Raw genomic sequence first — 18,161 nt, 5'->3', positions numbered from 1 at the left:
TACTACAGAGGATGTGACATTTAGGGAGAGAAGGGACCCTGCCAGCCATGAGAGACCCAAAGCAGATCGCTAGGCTTCTGCCAGCGCCCTACCCCCTGTCGCCACGGCTGCCATAGGAGCGGAGCAACCAGGTCACAAGTAGATTGTGCTGTGTTCTCGGAAACAATTTGTTACTGGGCTCCCTTCTGGACGGCCAAACTGAGGAGAACCAGCTACAGAGGAAAAGGAGGTGCTTGGGGAACAGCTTAGCCTGCCCGCCCCATCCCCCGGAGTCAACGCAAACTACTTGAAGATCAGTCTAATGCATGAAAAATAAATAAGTAAAAAGGCAATATGTGGCTTTCCAAAATGTCAGCTGAAATGACACATTTTCAGCGAATAAAAATAAATGCGTTGGGTAAGTTAAACATTAAGAGTATTGTAAGCATTGTTCTCAAGGCTTTTCCAGTGATGGGAAGATAACAAACCTTAGGTTGGGGATAAAGAGGAAAACTTCCGGGGCTGTTTTTGGGTCTGTGCGTTGTTTTTCAATGGTTTGGTGTTTTGCCAGATTTTTTCCTACCAGGGTATTAGGGCTTCTCTTTTTGGATCATGTCGTAGAGCATCGTGTGCTTTAATTTCAACAATTCCTTATACAATGTTTTGCTTGATATTCATATGCTTCTTTCATCTGTATGGCTCAGAGCCTGATTATTTTTTTTCCTCCGTGAAGCTTCTGCTGCTTAGTGCTGGGTAAGCACAGAGTAATCACCCCTCCTGTGATTTTCACTAATAAAGCCACTTCAGTACTTACAGCAGAGAATTCAGAATGCTTATGAGTAAAGAGAAAATTAAGTTCTGGATGACATGTTATGTGATGGGGTTCTGGACCAACGGAAAAAAGGAGATTCAATAATTCAGATTCCTAAAGAGGTGATGTTCAGATTGCCTTTTAATTTGCAAATTAACTGTAAGTTTAGTCACATGAAAATGGTATTATTGAATATTAAAAGAAGCACTTTCTGAAGTTACTCTTCTGTACCAAATTCCTTTCAATGTTTATCGTGCTATCAGAATTTATAAACAAACAAAAAATGCAGTCACACACATATACATATATACAAGTATATATATATATATATATATATATATATACATGGATATATATATACACATAAAATGCTCAAACTCTGTAAATAAATGGAAAGAGATTTAAAGAGAATTTAAAATGATGCTTCATATTGATGTTGTAATAATTAGAAGCTTAAAGGTAAGTCAACTCGTCACCTATATTTATACTGAAATATACGTAATTAAATAAAATATATTTTATTTCTGAGAAAAGCTTATGAAAACCAGATTCAGCTCTCATATGCTTCTGCAGTCAAATTGATTAAAATAAAACTCACTGAGCTTACCTTGGCCACAGTCCATACTTACAGACTTTTTAAAATAAAAATAGATCTACCACGAACATGTCAAAGATTCATCTACTTTGAGCTCGGAAAGTTATTTTAAAGGCCATTTAGTAAAAACCTTCTTTCTCTATATCGGGAAAGCTCTATGCACTTCGCTTTGTCAGGGAACAATGAAAATTTTAAATGTCAGCCATTTATTTAAGAAGTAATAATTAGTAAAGTAATGAATTATTGTCCTCAGAAGCCCTGGAGGATTTTAAGATTCCCATGAAGCCAGAGCTAAATATACTTTCCTCTTTTCTCATCCACTAGTGGTTGGAATCTAGCACTTAAGTTCTGTGTGTCTTTTTCAAAAGAGTCCACAGCATTAAGAAGCCTCTAGATACTGCATTAAACTTTCTAGTCTGTGTTCAGTTACAACTGAGCATTACTGATACAAAAGGAAATAGGGGAGAATGAGAGCCACAAATTCAACTGTTTGAATACCTTACTTTTTATCTTTTCTTAATTGAAAAAGAAAAGAACAGTCAGCTATGGGGACAAAATATAGTGTAGTAGTTAATTGCACAGATTCTTTAGTCAGACTGCTTGTTTTTCACCATTTAGTAGAGGACTGACACTGAACAAGTCACTTTATTTTTTGAACCACCGTTTTCTCTCTTATCAAATGGGGAAAGTAACAGATCAATACACTCCAGTGTTGAGAAGATTAAAAATATTACCCGCCTCACAGGTTTATTGTGAACAGCAAATGGCTTAATGCAAGTGTGATTCCTGAGCAGTGAAAGGCAGGTCTGAAGTACTCAGAAGCTGTTTGCTGGCAGTGCTTTTGACATTGGCTGTTGCTGATATTGCTCTTTCTAGAGTCAACCACTACTGTGGCGAAACTCAAAGTGTCCACCTTATAGAAATGTGATGTGTCCCCTGGCACCAGATGCGCAGTGAAAAGAGCTGACACCTGGTAGTTTGAGGATCTGGATCAGCCCTGCTGGTTTCCTGCTTGGTGAGTTAGCGGGGTCTGCAATCCCCTGTTTTATAACCATGACCAAAGTGCCTGGCCCACTTTCCTCGGCTAAGGTGCCAGGGGGATCAAAGGAGACCTGTGTGAAAGTGTCTCACAAACTGTAAAGAGCTGCCCACTCTGTCCCTTACTGACTGGGGTTCGTAAGTGGGTGAGCCAAGGACTCATGTCGGAAGTGGTGGGTGACAAGGGACAATCTGACGATCTCTCAGCTGCGTCTACCTTTCACCTCCTGAATTGTCCTTTTCTCTTGTGTTAAAAATTAGATCCAAAGCTAACTAAAAGATACAATAATATTATGAATTTTCTAACAAACATCAGTTAAAAATAGTGAAGAGGAAGCAAATTATCCATTAATCCATTCATACAGAGCACGAGCTTTTTTTCCGGAATGGGTGCTTTATTAGCAATGTAAAAAATTGAAACTTATCCTCTGCTGACGTGATAAAAATCTTCCTCAATTTCAATGACATTTGAAGCAAAATAACTGCGTTGAATGTACCCATTAGTATGTTTATCAAACATATGTATTTATTATAATGGCATTTAGAATGTATTTTGCCAGATCTTCCTTCACATGACAAAGAACATCAAACCTAAAAATGGGCAGAGACCTAAATAGACATTTCTCCAAAGAAGATATACAGATTGCCAACAAACACATGAAAGGATGCTCAACATCACTAATCATTAGAGAAATGCAAATCAAAACTACAATGAGGTATCATCTCACACCAGTCAGAATGGCCATCATCAAAAAATCTACAAACAATAAATGCTGGAGAGAGTGTGGAGAAAAGGGAACCCTCTTGCACAGTTGGTTGGAATGTAAATTGATACAGCCACTATGGAGAACAGTATGGAGGTTCCTTAAAAAACTACAAATAGAACTACCATATGACCCAGCAATCCCACTACTAGGCATATACCCTGAGAAAACCATAATTCAAAAAGAGACGTGTACCAAAATGTTCATTGCAGCTCTATTCACAATAGCCCGGAGTTGGAAACAACCTAAGTGTCCATCATCGGATGAATGGATAAAGAAGGTGTGGCACATATATACAATGGAATATTACTCAGCCATAAAAAGAAATGAAACTAAGCTATTTGTAATGAGGTGGATAGCCCTAGAGTCTGTCATACAGAGTGAAGTAAGTCAGAAGGAGAAAGACAAATACTGTATGCTAACACATATATATGGAATTTAAAAAAATGTCATGAAGAACCTAGGGGTAAAGCAGGAATAAAGACACAGACTTACTTGAGAATGGACTTGAGGATATGAGGAGGGGGAAGGATAAGCTGTGACAAAGCAAGAGAGAGACATGGACATATATACAGTACCAAACGTAAGGTAGGTAGATAGTGGGAAGCAGCCGCAGAGCACAGGGAGATCAACTCGGTGCTTTGTGACCGCCTGGAGGGGTGGGATGGGGAGGGTGGGAGGGAGGGAGATGCATGAGGGAAGGGATGTGGGAACAGATGTATATGTATGACTTATTCACTTTGTTATAAAGCAGAAACTAATAAAAAATAAAAATAAAAATAAAAAATAACTACAATGAGGTATCATCTCACACCAGTCAGAATGGCCATCATCAAAAAATCTACAAACAATATGCTGGAGAGAGTGTGGAGAAAAGGGAACCCTCTTGCACAGTTGGTTGGAATGTAAATTGATACAGCCACTATGGAGAACAGTATGGAGGTTCATTAAAAAACTAAAAATAGAACTACCATACGACCCAGCAATCCCACTCCTGGGCATATACCCTGAGAAAACCATAATTCAAAAAGAGTCATGTACCAAAATGTTCATTGCAGCTCTATTTACAATAGCCAGGACATGGAAGCAACCTAAGTATCCATCGACAGATGAATGGATGAAGAAGATGTGGCACATATATACAATGGAATATTACTCAGCCATAAAAAGAAATGAAATTGAGTTATTTATAGTGAGGTGGATGGACCTAGAGTCTGTCATACAGAGTGAAGTAAGTCAGAAAGAGAAAAACAAATACCGTATGCTAACCCGTATACATGGAATCTAAGAAAAAAAGGAAAATGGTTCTGAAGAACCTAGGGGCAGGACAGGAATAAAGACGTAGACCTAAAGAATGGACTTGAGGACACGGGGAGGGGGAAGGGTAAGCTGGGGCGAAGTGAGAGAGTGGCATGGACATATATACACTCCCAAATGTAAAATAGATAGCTAGTGGGAAGCAGCCGCGTAGCACAGGGAGATCAGCTCGGTGCTTTGTGACCACCTAGAGGGGTGGGAGAGAGAGGGTGGGAGGGAGACGCAAGAGGGAGGAGATATGGGTATATATGTATACATATAGCTGATTCACTTTGTTATACAGCAGAAACTAACACACCATTGTAAAGCAATTATACTCCAATAAAGATGTTAAAAAAAAAAAAAGGAGCATTGATATGGAGAGAGTACCCAGGATTTTCTGAGCAGGTCCAGTGTCATCACAAAAGTCCGTATAATAGAGAGTAAGGAGTGTCAAAGCCAGGGAGGATGTGATGGTAGAAGCCGAGGTCAGAGGTGTGGATGGCAGTGGAAGGTCTCCCACTTGTTGCACATGTCCTGTCACTATATGCATCTGTCTCTTTTCCCCTGTTGGCTGTGCTGTGATTCAGACGTACATCTCAGTGATGTACCTTATATATGGTGTAGGGCACCCACCCTGGAATGGATAGCCACAGCCTTCTCTGAAAGAAGGATGTTTCCCCAGGATTAATTGTCATGGAATGTGGTCTCTCCATCAGTCAGAGTTCTGTATTGCAAGCAACAGAATCTTTGGCTGACTTAAATGTAAAAGAAACTTAGGAATAATGAGAATCATGAGGAAGATTACGAAAATAGTGGGGAAAACGTAAATTATGTGTAATTCTACTCATTTCCTCCTTGAAAGGTGACCCCAAAGAGTCAGTTGTGTTGCATGTATTACATAAGTATGTGGATTGCGGGGGTGTGTGACTTTTTTACAAGGATATAGCGTTATTTAACAGTTTTTGGTTTGGGGAGTTCTTTGTGCTGGTAGGTGTATTACAGGGTCTAAAGTATTTTCCTGCCTGTCTTTTCACCATCAAAATCCTTGGTCTGTTTCCAAACACTTTTTTTTTTTTTAAATCACATTTGAACATCAGGAATATGTAATGGGAGATGGCTCATCCGGAGAGTTGAGAATGTGATTTGAGAAAGAGCCAGCAGTGAAGCTCGAAGGCTGGGAAAAGAGTGGGGGAGCAGCAGATGAAACTCTTCATCTTGGGGGCAGAGAAAAAACCCAGAGGAAATGAGTCACGTTTCAGGGATGAGCTTGGGAATACAAACCAAAAACTGATTTATCACGGATTGTGTTGAAGATACTGATTGTACAATTGAGAACGAAAAAAATGCAGGAAAAAAACCCCTGTGGACCCAGCGGTTGGCATTTCTAGATCCTAGTTCTACTGTTTCATCTTTGATCTGTGGTTTAGTGACCACCCCGTGGCACAGGTTCTTACTGACTGTCATTTTGTCTTCCTGATGGTGTGTGGTCCAGCATGGATGGTCTATCTCTTCTGCTCTAGACTCGGGGTAATGGACCAGGCGGATCATCCCTGTAACCTACTGAGCCGGGGAGAGAAGCCCAGAAAGCTTGAGGTCCCTCCACCTCCGTGACTGTGGCTATGACCCAGGAAGCAGGGAACTGCGGGTTACAGTGCTTACATAGCAAAATCCACATGGCTGGAGAGGTATTTGTGGTTAGCAGGCCCTGCCATCGGTGGGTAAACACTGGCAGAGTTACCCAGCCCTTTGAGGAGGTCTGCAGGGGGCTCCTGGAATTGCAAACTCTGATTAAAAAGATCTCTTGAGGCGTTTGGTTAAAATGCAGATTCTGGGGCCCCAACCCTGCCATTCTAATTGACGGGTCTGTGGTTGTTTGTGCAAATCTGCAACTTTACCAAGCACCCCGTTCCTCCAGTGATTCTAAAGCAGATGGTCCACATTTAGAGGTCCCCTGTCCGGTCCCCAGGGTACGTCTCATGCTCAGTTCTCCTGGCTTCTCTCCCTTGATGCCAAGGTTGGAAAACGAACGGCAGGAACTCCCCCTGGAAAACTATAAGAGGTTCTCAAGCAGGGCGTATCGGCGACCAGAAAGTTCTGTGCAAACAGCGTCCAGCCCTGGCAGCAATGAGCTTCTGTTAGCATAGCAGTCGCTTGGCAGGGACGCTGTTCTTTGTGTGACACTCATCCTGGGAAGACGCTTCCCTCAGCGTGCAGCGTCCACGGTCTCCTGACGCGGGAGAAGAGCGGGGGCATCCAAGTCCCTCCGTGGAGGAGCGGGTGGGTTTTGCCACGTTGCGATTCTCTCTCTCTGTCACCTACTTTGCGGGTTACACTGCTTCTGGCAGCACTGACGACGGGCCCGGTCTGGCCCACATCACTTATCTCCTGGTTCTCTGGAAACTTCCAGTATCGTGTGGCACCGAGTGGGACCCGGGTAAACGTCTGTGCCAGAGGTCAGGCTGACCAGCCAAGGGAGCCTACTTCCTGGCGCCCCTTCCAGGGAGGCTGGCCACGCCCTAGGGTTCTAGCCAACGGAGGGGCATGTTCGCCTCCAGCCCTGGACATGACCCTCCACAGGGACTTGCCCATTTTCTTTCCCATCTGCCCGACGGGGTGGGTGTCTGTGCCCGGGGGACACTGCCGAGGAGAGTGCTTCGTCGGTCAAGCCCTGAATGTCTGGTTATGTGAGAAATAAATGGCTCCTGTGGGCGCCAGACCACGGGGGTCTGTTTGAGGATCTGCCTGTCTTAATGAACAAGGTACCGGCTGGCAGCCTTGCAAAGGGAAGATTGCTTACCCTAGGGATGCTGCTGTTTTCTGTACCACACACAGCCTCCCCGGGGGCAGGAAGCTGAAGAAATTGTTTCCCCCAGGCTTTGTCCGTCCAGACTCGGGTGGGCCTGTGACGTGCCCTCACATTAGGGATCCAGATTGCAGTCAAGACGGCTACTCTTTCCGTAAGCAGGAAGCACAGGTGTGAGCTGGGACTTTGGTCTCAGTCAGAGTCGTCAGGCAGAGGGCTTGGGATGTGTCACAGCAATCGATCAGTGGACCCTCTGAGGACGGAACCCAGGGCTGTTAAATCCTGTTCTATGGCCAGTTCCAGGATGCAAACCGACCACCACTGTGGCATCTACAAAGAGACACACACGGCTGTCTCCTGCCAGTACTACGGCAGAACGTGTGTTAGAGCAAACCTCACTGTACAGAACCTGTATTCTTGGCAACACACACAGTTCTCAAGACCATGAATCAGGTCACGTTTAGTCACGCCAAGGGGAGAAGTTTAAGGCAACCCTAATATGAACTATGGGAGTCGACAGAGGAGGGCTGTTGACATGGTGAACAGTCCTTTTTATCATAATTCTCACAGAGCAGGTTTTGCTCTACTAGGGAGGTATGCACGGACCATGGCTCTGAAGCCCACGGGGCTGCAGGGAATGGAAGCTGATGGGGCAGTGTGGGCAGGTCTGTTCCCCAGTCCAAGCTCCTACGGTTCACCGCTGGACACACCGCTGGACAGGCCAACAAATCGAGAGCCGAACTGTTGGCGCGAGGAATAACGCTGTTACTGGGCGGGCCAGCAGGCTGAGCAGATGGTGGACTGTCCCAAAGCACCATCTTCCCCAAGTTAGCATTCAGGCTTGTTTTACACTAAAAGGAGAGGGGGTGTGGCTAGTTGTTGCAAACTTCCTGGTGTCAGAATCCTTTGTTCTTGCAGCTGTTATGCTCTGTTCTGCAACTTTTTATCTCTATTTGAATGTAAAGTGTTACACCTAGGCTAGAGCCTTGAGAAGAGCCTACCTTGTATATTTCAGGCTGTAGGCAACATTCTTAACTTGTAGCAAGAGCAAAGGGATACAAAGGTTAGAGTAAAAGAAGCTGCTCCAAGGTGGAGTTTGTTCTTCCCTAGCACAAGCTTCAGATAGCAGGGAGTGTTGGAGACTGCAGCGGGCTGCTGAAACCTTACCAGCCCAAATGCGGCTGCTGCGATTCAGGGACAGATATTCCTTGATAGGACGGTGATGCCAAATGTACTGAGATTCCCGAGTGAGATCTGTGATCTAGGCTTCTGTGCAAAATGGTCTCATTTAAAAATGTTGGCACCCTGTCCTAACCACATCCCACTTGCAAGCCAGCACGTTAGCCTAATGCTGTTTCAAGGATGCTGGCAGAAGACACGACAGTCCTAGAACGGTGGTGAGCACTGTATCCCTCACAGCCCCGGCAGTAGCCAGAGAGGTCAGTTTCCCAAGTCCCAGTTCCCACAGGGAGACACACAGAGGGCCAGAGGACATCTGTGCGTGCAGTGGGCTTTCTTCCAGGATAGCAGCCCTGGGCTTAGGGAGTTGAATCCTGTGTACTGGATGGTAAACATCCCTCCCTCTGCTCTAGAGGGAGATACTGTCTCCATTTCCAAGGCACTTGGCTATACACACACCCTTGGAAAGACAGTGTGGACCAAAGGCAGTCAGAGCCTCTGGTCATAAGATGTGCACACGTATGAGGGGCCCGTGGAGAGCTGTCTCGCAATGACATCTACCCCTAATTCTACATCGTCGTGGCATCTGGGAAAGTTTGCCAGTACAGCACTTGGATTAATCTGATTGAAAGATCTGTACCCAAATGTGTTCAATTTGCCTCATACAGCATTTAATTCCAGGTACTGTCAACAGGACTCCAAGCAGCTATTAGGCCACCCTGCAGGGCTGACCCTAAGCACGCCCTGTCCCCGGATGCTCTGGACCCGGCCGGCAGAACAAGCCCCAGCAACCGCCAGGCCTGTCTTCCAAAGCCTGTGCTCTCCAGCCGGTCCTGCTAGTGATGGCTCAGACTCCACACTGACCACAAGGGGAAAGTCCAAGGCAGTGTTATCATCATCCCTAAGGACCCTGACCACTGAGCTGAGCCTGAGTGGAACGCCTCCAGGACCTGGGTGGTCTCTCTGACGTCAGCTAAGACTGGGGAATATTTCATAGCAGCCTTCTCATCACAGGGGTAACAACCTGCAGTAGATGCGTAAAGAATCTGTCAGTTACCCTCCCTGAGTAGACAAGGATGGCCTCACTCTGGAGAGGTCCCGGTCCTCACGCCCAGGTCTCCTCACCAATTCCTGGTGGTGCACTGAGCACTTGAAGATTTGGTATTTCTTCCTTATTCCTCCCTGCCCGGCAAGCTGGTGGGCGTGAGTGTTCCTGGTTTAGCTGGAATGAATGAGTCTAGTCTTTTCTGATGGAGGCCCTGCCTGAGGGCAGCTGGCCCTGCATGCGTGCCCTACAGACCCACACCAGCAGCCGAAGACAGCCATTTGGCCCCAGAAAAGGCCAAGAAGCAGCTACAGGAGTGGGTGGGGAAGACAGACAGGTGTGTAGGAGCTACAGAGCTGGAGCTACACCCTGCTGTGCCGATAGAATCAGTCAGGTTAAGGGGAAAGGCAATTAAATCACCTTCAGAGTTGTCTGGCAGGAAATGGCAGCCCCAGAAATCAATACAATTCAATGCATTTAAAACAGTTTGGGTAGCCACCCTGGGGCCTTTTCCTTTGTGAGAAAGGCTCCAGGGTTGACAATGGACCATAAAGACCATGAATACCCTTCTCTCTGCAGTATCTCCTGGGGACAAGTTGCTCCCTCCCCAGGGGCCACCGACTACCATGGCTGCTCCTTGACCACCGTGAATCTGTGGTCCTATTTCAGTAGCTATAACTTCAGCCTTTTCCCAATTCTCCCCTAATTCTGCCCAGACCACTCATCTGGAATAATCAGGTACAGGAAACACAAGGGCATTTTTTATAAAACCTAGAGACATGGGTTCTATTCCCTGCTCGTGCCCGGGTGAGCCACTGTACAGGGACTCGACAGGAGGAAGCTCAGTCCAGAGCCCTTCATCCCTACGATCTGGAGCCAGGTCACTCCCGCAAGGGAACCCAGGCGGATGAACCAGAATTAAGTCTGAATTTTCTAGGTCTTCTTGTATCTGGGCTGCCAAGCCAGAGGCTGTATAGCTGTGCTGGCCTGGTTTCTGCTGAGAGACAGAGAGAAGCATCTTGTGCAGAAAGGCTCAGAGCAAAATCCAAAATTTTCAGTTTAGGTCTATTTTTCCCATTATCCTTTTTTGTTGGAGTGTAGTTGATGTACAATGCTTTGTTAGTTTCAAGTGTACAAAGTGATTCAGTTACACATACATACATGTATATACACTTTCTTTTTCAGACTCTTTTCCCTTATAGGTTATTACAAAATATGGAGTAGACTTCCCTGTGCTATACAGTAGGTCCCTGTTACTTATCTATTTTATATATAGTAGCGTGTATATGTTAATCCCAAACTCCTAAATTTGGTAAGTTTGTTTTCTATGTCTGTGGGTCTGTTTCTGTTTTGTAAGTAAGTTCATCTGTACCTTTTTTTAGATTCCGCATATAAGTGATAGCATATGATATTTGTCTTTGTCTGACTTACTTCACTTAGTATGATAACCTCTAGGTCCATCCATGTTGTCTCAAATGGCATTATTTCATTCTTTTTTATGGCTGAGTAATATTCCGTTGTGTATATGTACCACATCTTCTTTATCCATTCATCTATTGATGGACATTTAGGTTGCTTCCATGTCTTGGCTATTGTGAATAGAGCTGCAGTGAACCCTGGGGTGCAGGTATCTTTTCGAATTATGGTTTTCTCCAGATATATGCTGAGGCGTGGGATTGCTGGGTCCTATGGTAGCTCTACTGTTAGTTATTCTTTTCATCCTTATCATTTTCACTACCCAGGAAGCAGCCGAGGGGAGATGATTCCTTTCTTGAGACAACTGCACTTAGCCATCATGCTTCCTTATCAAAGTGTGTAAACCAGGAGGAGGTGCTGGGGGTGGAACCAAAAGAAATTTTAGTCCCTTTCTGAGAAGGCTGTTCTCCTGTCAGCAGTCCCAGGCGCTGGTGGGTGGTAGGAAACAAGGAAGGCCAGCTGAAGAACTTATCTATCAGCACATAGCTGAGTGGATTTCCCAATAAAAATACGCCATTGTTAGACTGTAACTGTTCCCCAAACCTGAAAACAATATTCAGTTTACTTTCAAAGGCTATAATAATGTGACATCAGTGAGTTGATCTGCCTAGAACTTAAGCACTGTGACCTGAAAAGTGTCAACACTGGTGGTGCAGCCCGGTGGCCTCACGCGGGGTCGAAGTGTGATGTGGTCTGTCTGCAGGACTGGGGGAGGGGGGATGCTCCAAGCCATTTGGCCACTCTCACCAGGAGACAAGTGGGGCCGCTTTTGGTGGGAATCACAAGCCTGGCGGCAGGGGTAATCTCTGACTCCGAACCATATGGGCGCCTGGCCTGTGATGGCAACTGTGTTATGTTTGCTACAAGGACAGCTCCAGGCAGTGATGGCGGGAACGTGAGCGCAGCCTCACTCAGCCCCGGGAGTCCAGGCGGCCTCCTCGGAGAGCAGGCCCTTGTCAGAGGCACTTACCACGAACGGTGCAAATAGCATCAGCAACTGTGATTTGTTTCCACTGTCAAGACCCCAAATACAGGAGCCTTTAGTCTGCTGGTATGTAGTTTTTGAAGGAGCTAGAATATTAGCAGCAACCCAAGGCTAAGTGAAAATACAGCAAGACCCTGGGTTTCAGCTCAGCTGAACCATCAGTGAACCAGGCCCAGACGTGTTGGAAACCTCTGTGAACCGAGGGCTCGGTTGAACCAGTAGCTTTGCTGTTAAGTGGCAGAGGGCGTGTAAAGCTGCCCCCAGGGTGACAGCTGCCACTTTTTCCTGTAAAGCTGAGAGGCCGAGGGGCCAGGCTAGTTGTGTTCCTGAACAAGCCATTTCCACGTACCAGGTGAGGCTGTGGGCTCTTCCCACCCTGTTACTTGTTGGGACTGAGTCGAGCTGCCCCAAATGGAAGAAGAGGCTGGAAAGCCCCACGGCCCTCCAGGTCAGGCGTTCGGCTTTAACAGAAGCCTCACAGCAGCAGACCAGTAAGGCTGGGCAGTAGGGGCTGCAGGTCGCTGTCGGGGCTGACAGGTGTAACCCTCAAGGAGGGCTCTCGCAGTGAAGGCTGACTCTCTCTCCGTCAGGGCTCTAATCACCAGAATTATCAGACCAGAGACCTGCAGCCGAGGACCTGCAGCTGCGGAGTCATGGTGTGCACGTCGCCTCAGGAGAAGCCCCTCGGGCGCTGAGGCCCAAGGAAGCAGGAGCGTGGACAGGTCAACTCCAGATGGACTTTCGGACAGGCGTGTAACCACAGTACAGTGAATGAGCCTAAAAGGCCCCCCACGGGGCGCATTGACGTCCCTTTTCCACTGTGATTCTTGCCTAAACCCCATTAATGTAATTCACACGCCCATCCCACCAGGGAACCAGCTAGGAGGGCGACTTGTAAACAGCACAGTCGTAAAACCTCAATTCCCTTCACTCTCCCTTCCCCACCCCCCAATATTCAGACCCGTGACTCCACACACACACACACCAGGGGCAGAGAGACCTGGGCCTCACCCCTAACCGGCTCTCTCCTGAAAGAGAGAGGCCCTTCTGGGAATGCAGAGGGAGAGGGCCGCTCCAACCCGCTAAGCCAGGAGTCTTCACTTGTAATTTGGAGCCAGCTTGTGGCTCCACAAAAAGAGCCTCCGAAGTCTTGGGTCCAGCACCCTGGAGCACGAGGCCGGGTCCTCATGACTGACACCGTCTACCTCGGCCTGGGGACCCTGCACTCAGCAGCCCAGCAACGCTGAATCCAGCCGGGGCCGTGGGGCTCGCTCATTCCAGCTGATGAGGGGCTGACTTGCATAACAGTGACTTCTTTTTAAGGGGATCATTTTAATCTGGGGCACGAGTTGCCCTATTACTAAGAAAATATCCTTAAATTCTTGCCCAGCTGATGTGCAAGGTCTAGGACGTCTTCCAGGGCTGTGGGTCTGACCTCAGTCACTTGTCTTTGTCAGTCTGTCTAGTCACTTGAATCAGCATCGTAAATCCAATTCAGGGCATGAAAGGTCCAGATACTGCCTACCTGACTTTGCTAGGTTGCTAGAACAAAGTATCCAGGTGCTGCAACTGCAGAAATTTACTGTCAACCAACCCAGGAGACTAGAAGTCCAAGATCAAGGTGTCAGCAGGGTTGGTTCCTTCTGAGGGCTGTGAGAATGACATGTCCTGGGCCTCTCACATAACTTCTGTTTGATTCTGGCAATAATTCATATTCTTTGACCTGTGGAAACCTCACCTAGATCTCTGCCTTCATCTTCACGTGGGTTCTCCCTGGGTGACTTTGCGTCCAAATTTCCCCTTTTTCTAAGGACACCAGTCATATTGGATTAGGGGTCTAGTCTATCTGCTCTTGGTGACCTCATCTCAATTAATTACACCTGCTATGACCCTATTCCCAAAGAGGGAACGGGGACTAGGACTTCCACATATGGATTTTGGGGGGACACGGTTCAACCTACAGCAATGCCTTATCTGTGGTTTCTACGGGAGTTGGTGTGTCTCAGGGAAATCTCCCCCAAAGAACCAAGCTCCCTCGTGGCAGCCAGGACTACGGAAAAAGTCCAAGACCTCTGACTGTCATCTCTGCAAGGATCTAAGGTTGGCGTGGAAGTCTGCAGGAAGAGCTAAGCCTCGGAATCCCTTGTTGCCATCCTTTCCCAACAAGCATGATGCATCCGCAGGTGAACTAGCCATCGTTTCAGTGCTTCACCTGGTTTCTGCTCACAGGGCATGTGGATCGTCTTCCTTTTCATTGAGTGTAAATGTCCCTCTCCATTACTGTTGTCTGAAGAGGGCTGGAACCTTGCTCTAGCCCAGGACTGTTCTTTGTAGTGGTTATGACGATAACATACATCTGAGGCTGGCAACCTGACTGGGGAGAAAGGTTCTCATCCAGAAGGGTGTCAGCAACAACGCAGCCACCGTTGAGACAGCTGAATTTGAACCTCCTGCCTGGTACATGACATGAAACTCCACCCCCAATCCTTCCTCACTAGCAGACAATAAAACAGACGACCACTTACTACCCTGTGGAACATGAAACTTGGTCACCATCTTTGCTACCAAATCCCATGGACTCTTCCTTCAAATCCTGTTGATCGGCCCACAAGAGCCTCGTCCATCCTCTTCTAGGAAGCCGTGTCTCCATCAGCATCCCTTCCTCGCTGCCAAACTGTCAAGAACTAGAAGAGTAAGATTTTACTCTACTTGTGAGGTAACACGTTAAACTGCCATAGTGTCATGAATTCCGGAGGAAGACACGAGATTCCCTGCGTCAAAACCACTCAAAACGATGTCAAGAGACATGGAGAACCAGCCTCATCTTGCACTGGCTTCCTGGGTCCTCACTTCCACAGGACAATGTGATCTCTGCATACACAGTGAGCTGCATTATAGGACAGAAGCCCTGAGCTTAGGAATGCAAATCTTGCATAACGAGCAGGAAATATGGCTGCGCTTTTGCTCTGCGGGAGGGCATTATCTCTATTTGCTAAGGCTGCCTGCTGTGCAGACATTCTTGAAAAGATCGTGTGAATCAAAGGCAGCCAGTCCTCCTGCTTCTCTACAAAATGCAAGGGAGTGATGGAAAAACGTCTCCTAGCAACCTGCAGCCAAAGCAAATGGACCCCAGAGCTCACGCTACTCACCGTTACACTCGGATGAGCTGAGCACAGTTTTATTCTTAAATTTAGGTTTTCAAAAAATGTATGGTTTTGGTTTTATTTGTGATTTGAAAAACTTGAATATGAGTTTTGTTGGAAATAGGAATTTTACAGATCTAAAGAAATGTATTTTGGTTATACCGGGACTGTATTCAACAATAACTTTTTCAAAAGGGATTTTGGATACACTGACCGATACACAGCAAAGGCCTGAATTAAGAGTTTTTGGTCCTTTTTCTCCCCACTGTTGTGTTAGAGGTTTCCTCTGTCTGAAACGGCAAGACCCACAACAGAACAAATGTATTAAATATTGTTTTTACTTGATTCGATGTTTCATTTTCTCTTTAAACAGAACTCATTTTAAATTTTAAGATTTTTATTTAACACTTTTATTACAATATTTATATGGCAACAATATCTAACAAGCTTCTGAGACACAGGATAAATTTTTGATAGACTTTGCGACTCTGCCAGAAGCAGAACTCAAAATAAACAGTGTTATTTAAAGCAACTGTGACAGTAATCATAAAAGAAGTGTTGTTAGTATCAAGAAGGTTTTCAACACGAGGTTCAACAGCTATCCTATTTCACGTAGAGGAAAAATGAAAAGAAGTACTTAAACTAGAAGAAAAAGTGGGATACCAAGAGCAGTGCACATTTACCAAAAACTTGAGAAAATGTATTGAGAGATATGTTAAATATTTGCTAAAAAGATATAGTTGCTCACATGTGAAGCCCCATGAATCAATCATTCCGTAGAATCAAGAGCAAAAGAACTTATTCCCTTTTCTCCTCAAAAATCAAGGGGTCACATCTATGCCAAAACTCACAGACTTCTTCTAGTTCTTCATTCTCTTCTCATTTCAAATAGGATTTGCTGTTTTTTCCCTTTTAGATAATAAGTTATTAGCCTGAGGGTCTCTGCTACCTCACTGCGGTGGCCTAGGAGTACATTCCAGGGAATCCCCAAACCTCTGGAAATACACGTCAGTCTTGGGGTGTAAGGGCATATGCACATTTTTAGAAGGGTGATGGCCTATATCTTTTATCTTTTATCCAGTTGTCAAAGTGATTTGTGACTCAGTGAACGTGGAGACCCACTGGCCTGTTGTAACAGTTTCTAGAGTAAAATATAAAGAAGATTCACTGGGGTAAGTGAAGAAAATACTAGAATTTCTATTTATATTCATGCTTGCTTAAAAATAAGCTTATTACTATATTATTTCAGACTGAGAACAGCGTATTATATACTTATTAATCATAAATATTAATAATACTTATATGATGAAATTTATTTTTATATCCTTATAATAGATTGTCAGCGTCCTAAAGATTTTACTAATGGTGTGCAGAATACAAAAGTCTGGAGAACACTGCTCTAGATTACTAACTATCAAGCTGTGTCGTAGATCCTGCAGAGCATCTCTAATTTACATGTGGGAGGAGGTGAAGGAACAGTACATTCTCAAAGACTAAAACGTTTTTATCCACTTCAATTTTCCGACATACAATTTATCTGGGGAAAAAAGCAGCTCACTGTGACTGAACAGTCCTGGATGCCGCCTAGTGGGGCATCATTGTTTCCAAAGGCACAGAATTCTGTGAGCATTGTCACTATAACTTTCCAAAAGGCTTCAGCTTTACCTTTTTAGTCGGGGCTGGTAATACGATGGATTGTTCGACTTCTGTAACAGCATTTTGTTTTGCTTTAATTTTCCCTGAGATGACCTCATAGCTCTTCCCTCAATACAGATGGGTTTGGCAACCTTTCAGACTAAACAAACATCTTAGCTGATACTTTATAAGATTTGGGCATCATGCAAACTCATTTTCTGCCAAGTGATCTTCACCACCTGTAAGGTTTAGTTGCAATTTAATATTTTTTTGTTATATACATGTTTGTTTTAGTTTTTAGATTTCACGTATACATGATAGCATACAGAATTGGTCTTTCTCTGTCTGACTTATTTCACTAAGCCTGATACCCTCCAGATCCATCCACATTGTTGCAAATGGCAGAATGTTTTAACGTTAAACACTTAAAAAAATGGAAAGGCAGCACAACCTTATCGAAAATCTTCTACCAAAATATCTGAGCTTAAGTCCTAGATCTGCAAATTAAATTTTGTCCTGATTTCGATCCCTGTGTTTAAATCTTAGATATTAACATTTTCCTGAAACTAAGTTTATTACGATGAAAATGAATTTGCACTGATAGTAAAAGAAGCCTAGCATTTAGAATATCACATTTTTCCCCTTTAGCTTAGTTTTAAAAATTTGAAAGCTATGCGTTTATGAAACCTATGCTATTTTGGTTTTGCAGGCACTGAATACAGGAAGGACAGTTTTAGAGGTAAAAGTGTGTGGATTGTGTGAGTTGGTCGAAACAGATGCAGGTGTGACAGGTCAAGGGCAAGGCTGCTTCAGGAGAAATATAGGTGGCAATAAAGTGCAAAACGTTGCAGGTGGCTTAAAGTACGAACACCAAGTGAATACACGTCACCAACACCATAAAAGAAGCAGTTAAAGGGAGCCACACATCTCCTGCAGTCTGGAAGCAAACAGGCAAAGAGCAAAAGGAAGCTGAGGGCAACCAGGACTGCAAAGGGCTAATCCCTTCCAGAAGTTCTCGCCTCTCACAGTGGGAGGCATTATTCTTCCCTTTCTCACAAAAGAACACAGATTTCCCAGGATTTGAGGAAGAATTCCAGCAGAGAATGTAGGTCACAACACTGTAAACTCTGGATTACATTTACCTCTTGGTGTTCTCTGCTGAGTAAAGCAAGCTGTCCCTGCTTTTAGCCTGTTTGGACAAGGGCATCGCACTTCCCTATCGTCTCTGCAGCAACCTGAGGTTTGGTTTTGCAGGACGTGTTACGTGCTCCTTTACAGGCTTTGCAACCCCTCTGGCCCAAGCCCCTCCGAACCGCCCTCCCCCCGCCCGTGTGTCACACCACATCCTTCACCCTGCAAACCGGCCTTCACTTCACTTATTCCCACGCAGCCGGCTCCAGGGGGAAACG

The sequence above is a fragment of the Mesoplodon densirostris genome, chromosome 1 (assembly GCF_025265405.1).
Source record: "Mesoplodon densirostris isolate mMesDen1 chromosome 1, mMesDen1 primary haplotype, whole genome shotgun sequence".
Classification (NCBI taxonomy): domain Eukaryota; kingdom Metazoa; phylum Chordata; class Mammalia; order Artiodactyla; family Ziphiidae; genus Mesoplodon; species Mesoplodon densirostris.
Note: the sequence above shows the minus strand (reverse complement) of the source record.